Source organism: Cuculus canorus, chromosome 5 (assembly GCF_017976375.1).
Source record: "Cuculus canorus isolate bCucCan1 chromosome 5, bCucCan1.pri, whole genome shotgun sequence".
NCBI classification, from domain to species: Eukaryota; Metazoa; Chordata; class Aves; order Cuculiformes; family Cuculidae; genus Cuculus; species Cuculus canorus.
The window spans coordinates 3,035,421-3,040,965 of NC_071405.1; the positions used below are offsets into that span (position 1 = coordinate 3,035,421).

The 5,545-nt window shown below is 50.5% G+C and overlaps 1 long non-coding RNA gene across 1 annotated transcript; it reads left to right on the plus strand.

Annotated features, from left to right (window-relative positions):
* The first annotated feature begins 237 nt into the window (after positions 1 to 237).
* LOC128852344 (uncharacterized) lies at positions 238 to 3,821 on the plus strand. The gene is made up of 3 exons (XR_008450142.1): positions 238 to 1,285; positions 2,585 to 2,692; positions 3,384 to 3,821. It is a non-coding gene; the product is annotated as an uncharacterized LOC128852344 (long non-coding RNA).
* The last annotated feature ends 1,724 nt before the right edge of the window (positions 3,822 to 5,545 follow it).

The window sequence follows — 5,545 nt, forward strand, 5'->3', positions numbered from 1 at the left end:
GTTTAGCTATGAGGGTGGGGAGGCCCTGGTGCAGGGTGCCCAGAGCAGTGGGGGCTGCCCCATCCCTGGAGGGGTTCAAGGCCAGGTTGGATGGGGCTTGGAGCCCCTGATCCAGTGGGAGGTGTCCCTGCCCATGGCAGGGGGTGGGACTGGATGGGCTTTGAGGTCCCTTCCAACCTCAAAGCATTCCATGATACTGTGATACAGGAAAATCCTGCCCCTAAAGAAGAAAATGGGATGTAACCTGGCTACTTAAATCCCTAATTTCCAAGCTTTGAGGTCAGATGTGCTCCATGTTTTTTTCTTGGATTAAATACATTGATAATCTCTTTGTTTCAATGATTGTGGACAGATAGAACATTACAACATTCCAGTTCATCACCTTTTCCTCCAAGGAACACAAAGACACTTTCTAGGAGAGTTTTCTCCAGCCCCATGGGCTGCGGGAGGGGCAAGGTGGCTCCGGCATGGAATTGTCTCCAGATCCTGCTTTAGCCAGGAGCAACAACTGCAGCAAAGGCACAGATGCAGAATCCCAGTTTGGAGGTTTCCCTATTCTGGTATCATTAACCCTCCCCTGGCCTCTGCTCCGGGTTATTTTCCCAGCTGCACTGATTAGTCATTCCCTTGTCCTCATCTTTGCTTCGCTGTCTTGCCTCAATCCCTTCTATCCTGACGTGTATTTCCATTAATCAAGCCCTTCCCCTGTCTGTTTTTCCTGGCTGGATTTGCCAAAATGCTTTATTTACAAATATCTCCAGAATCGGATTCTTTTGGTTAAAAAGTGATGCCAGTGTTGGGTGAAGGAAAGCTGATTTTTGACAAATCCGGCGTGAGAATGAGAACAAATGGGGACTTTGATGAATTGGTTATTGCTAAGTGTTGTCCTCCTGCGAATCAACTCAGTTTTCCCTGTTAACACAAGCAGGAAAAAGGATTTAATTTCTCTAAACGTTTCTCCTTGATGATCTACCTCTCCGGCTTCAAGATTTATGTTGCTGCTTATCAGCAAAGCAGCTGAATTCCTCCCATGGACTGCGATTTCGAGTTGATTTCTGGCACTTTGCCCTCCCTGGGATTGAAACTGTGCTAAGGAGAGGCGGTTGCTGTTTTTCAGTGGTATCGGTTCAGGGTTTTATATGGTTTTAAGTTGATTTCCTGGAGTGATTTAAAAAAATATGTCATTTTTGAAAGGTTCAAGAGGAGGCATCAGCTCATCCTGGAGATGCTTTAGGCTCTTGCCCTCATCTAGACGTGTCTCCCGTGCTCTGATACCTCTGCCGTGGTGAGTTGAAGCCCATGGGGTCCTGGAGGGGTGTGGAGAGGGACACCCTCACTGCTCTTGGGCTTGAGGACCCAGCCCATGGTGTCCCACAAGCACCCACAGTGTCCTGCATCCCAGCTTCCAAGGCTGGTCAGGCTGATAGACATCCTGGTAGATATTGTCCCACCTGAGCCAAGAGTGTTCCTGCCTTTGGGGTCAAGGGGAGTTGGTGTTCCTGGGCAGGGACACCTCCCACTGGATCAGGGGCTCCAAGCCCCATCCAACCTGGCCTTGAACCCCTCCAGGGATGGGGCAACCTGGGCCAGGGCCTCCCCACCCTCAGTGTGGAGAATTTCTTCCTTAACATCTAGTCTATAAACCTTGGTGTTTATTTTTTCCCTGCTCCTCTGTTCCACGGAAGCCGCACAGCTCTGATTCATCACGTTGGTCACGCCGTCTTTAGCGTGGTCCATTAGATCGAAACTGCTGTCATCTTCTGCAGTGGATTAGGTACCGCAGCGTCTCCTTCGCTCTCAGCCTGTCTTACCAGCCAGCTGGATAAATGAACACTGAAGCGAAGCCGCTGTTGCCAGCTGGCTGGGAGGCACATGAATTTCCCATGCTGTAGGCTGTGGTGAGCACGGAAAGCATGCTGGGGATGTGAAGAGCCAGCAGAGCACCAAGAAGGAGCAGAAATTTTCCCCACCTGGCTGTCACCGTGGCCTGAATTAAGCCCTTCGCATCATATAGAATCATGAGTGATGAGTGGTGTCCCTTTGGGGACAACCAGTATTGTTTAATATTTTCATCAATGACATAGACGATGGGATCAAATACACCCCCAGCAAGTTTGTGGGTGACACCAAGCTGATTGGTGAAGTTGACACCCCCGAAGGATGGGATGTCACCCAGAGAGACCTGGACAAGGTGGAGAAGTGGGGTTGTGAAAACCTCGAGAGGTTCAACAAGGCCAAGTTGCAAGGTGCTGCACCAGGGTCGGGGCAACCCTCAGGATGGATACAGGCTGGGAAATAAAAAGATAGCAATAGGACAAGGGGTGATGGGTTTAAGCTGAAAAAGGAGAGATTTAGACTGGTCATTAGGAAGAAATGTTTTCCTGAGTGGATGGGGGAGCCCTGGCCCAGGTTGCCCAGGGAAGTTGTGGCTTCCCCATCCCTGGAGGTGTTCAAGGCCAGGTTGGATGTGGCTTGGAGCCCCTGATCCAGTGGGGGTGTCCCAGCCCAGGCGGGGGGTTGGAACTGGATGGGTTTCACAGTCCCTTCCAATCCAAACCGTTCTGTGATTCTATGATTCATTTAGATTTGAAAAGACCTTTAAGTCCAGCTGTAAGATCATCTCCCACCCTGTCTTCCCGTTACACCCTCACGGTGGGGCTGGTGAGGACTCTCGGTGCCTTGTTCCTGACTGGTGAGTGAGCAAAGATCTCCTTTGTACTTTGTTCTTCTGCTCCCCAGGGTGATGCAAAGACAGCGTTGCCCGTGAAGAGCCCGTTTACCCAAACCTGTACCTTCTCCCATGGCAGAGCAGGCAGGGTCTGGCACGGCAGCTGCTCCAGACACCCAGAGCTGTGAAGGTTGCTCCATGCCAGGGTCTGTAACCTGGTGGCTGCTCTCTTCGCAGGAGAAGGCAGCTCTTTATGCTGTTAAGCGCTGAGTTTTGGTGGTTCCAGAAGACCACTGAGCAGCAAGCCATGTTTTGGAGGCCGGGGTGGTCACGGCTCCACCAGCAGCAAATCCCAGCTGGAGCTCAGCCTCCTGTGACCACAGGCTTCGCGAGCTGGAGAGAGAGAGGGAGCAGGGGCTGTGAATCCCATCAGCCCAACAGCTGCCACGGGTGGCTCTGAAGGATCCCTCAGTGTTTGATGAGACCTTCTTAATTGGATTTCTTTTCCATTTAATTTCACCCAGCTGGAAGATATAGGAAGGAGTCCAGTCATGGACTAATAATCTTGGTGCCCAGGGCGGCATGCATGCTTGCACAGGCATGAGTCCCAGCTTTGCGAGGATGGGTTATCTGCCGGCCTGGAGGCATTGAAGCTCCACTTTCTGTTGCCTAAGAGGCCCCATGGGGCTCTGACCGCTGTTATTCTCCTCCACAGGAAAAAAAACCCGGCTCCAAAGGTCTGATGTCTCTAACAGTGCTTGTCTCTGACGATGACCACGCTGTCCCCAGGGCTGATCTTGACATCTGGCTGCCTCACCACTAAGTGATCTTCCCAGGCTCTTGCTGCTGCAGCAGATGGGGTTGCCGACTGCTATCAGAGATGCTCGAGGTGAGATAAGTAAGCCTGGAGACCTGGAAAGCCAAGCTTTTGTTTCTGGTATTTTCAGCTTTACCTCGGTGTGCTGGTGGCTCTGGCCATGCAATGGAGAATTGTCCACAACAGGTCTTCTCCAAACTGTCATAGTTTCATAGTTTAGCCCTGACCCAGCCAATATCGGCAGCTAAAACTGAGCAGCTGGGCTTCCAATTCCTTTCTCCCCTTACCCCCAGAGAAAGGGAAATGAGAGGAAAAAGACTTACTGGTTGGAAACTAAAAACGACAGATTTAATGAAATAATAAAGATGAAAATAACAAATCTGTACAAATATATGAAATCATGCCCCCACCTCTCAATGTCTGTATGTCCCCACAAACGCTGTAGAGCAGACACGAGGGGAAGGGTCCGAGGCTGGGAGGGAGCTGGGCTCAGGACCTGGGTTCAGGAACACACGGATCCACATCGGGGGCAAACAGACAGATGCGGTCCTCGATGGACATTGACCTTTGAAAAAGAGAAGGAGACCCGTTTGGTCTCTCAAGTTTATCCCAAGTGTGATGTCTATGGGATCAAATCCTCTGTTGGTCAGTTTGGGGTCACCTCTCCTGTCCTCCTCTCCTTCCTCCTGTTTGACTTATGGCTCCACCAGCTCAAGGATAGCCTTGGTTTCCACAGGAATAAATGTAAGCATTGGCCTCTCTGCATCCCAGTGCCCTGTGTGATCAGTTCTTGAGACAAAAACTGTCTGAAAAACATGCAGTTAACTCTCAGAAAAATTAAGTTACTCAGATGAGACTGAGCTGAAGTCAGAAAACTGATTCTGCTTTATCTCAAACCACGACACATAGTCCTATCACTTGTCCTCAAGAAGTCTTCTCTAGACTACCATAGCCCTATTTTGCCATCTGCCTTGCTCAAACCATAGAATCATAGAATCCCTAGGTTGGAAAAGACCTTTGAGATCATCAAGTCCAACTGTACCTGCCCACTGCTAAATCATACCCCTGAGCACCTCATCTCCCCGTCTTTTAAACCCCTCCAGGGATGGGGACTCCACCACCTCCCTGGGCAGCCTCTGCCAGGGCCTCAGAACCCTTTCTGTGAAGAATTTTTTCCTGATGTCCAATCTGAACCTGCCCTGGTGCAGCTTGAGGCCATAATAAACCATCCTGCAGAGCATCTAGCTCTGCCACGGAGAGGTGCTTTCCTAGTCTGCCTTGGAAGGTTTGGTGAAGAAAAGTATTGAAACATGGAAGTGCATAGAGAAATGGGAAGCCTGTGCCAATAAATCCATGGGAGACAGAGCCACCTGGCTGGATGGAGGAGCATTCAACTGTGGTTTGCTTTGGTTCCCTGAAAGGGTGTTTCAAAGAAAAGGCAACCCTCAAGATTAAAGGTTTAGTCAATAACTGCACAGATGTCTCGGACATCCGAGATGGTTCATCCGAGCTGCGGTTGTGGGGCTGCCTGGTGACAGCTGGGAAGAAGGGGTCGATCATCTTCCATCTCTCCCCTTGGTGCCTAATTTAGTCACAAAGGACACTTGTGCCTCTTCAGAGCCATAAATCACGCTAATGGTGAGGTTTTAATTGGAAGTGGCAGGCTCGTGTGCTGAGATCGTATCACCTACTCCGACGATCATCTCTTCGGTGGGAAACAAGTCTTATGAGGAGCGGCTGAGAGAGCTGGGGTTGTTCAGCCTTGAGAAGAGGAGGCTGAGGGGAGACCTTATTACTCTCTACAACTACCTGAAAGGAGGTTGTGGAGAGGAGGGAGCTGGGCTCTTCTCCCAAGTGACAGGGGACAGGACAAGAGGGAATGGCCTGAAGCTCTGCCAGGGGAGGTTCAGGTTGGATATCAGAAAAAAATTCTTCACAGTAAGAGTCATTGGGCACTGGAACAGCTGCCCAGGGAGGGGGTCGAGTCGCCTTCCCTGGAGGTGTTTAAGGAACGGGTGGATGAAGTACTTAGGGACATGGTTTAGGGAGTGTTAGGAACG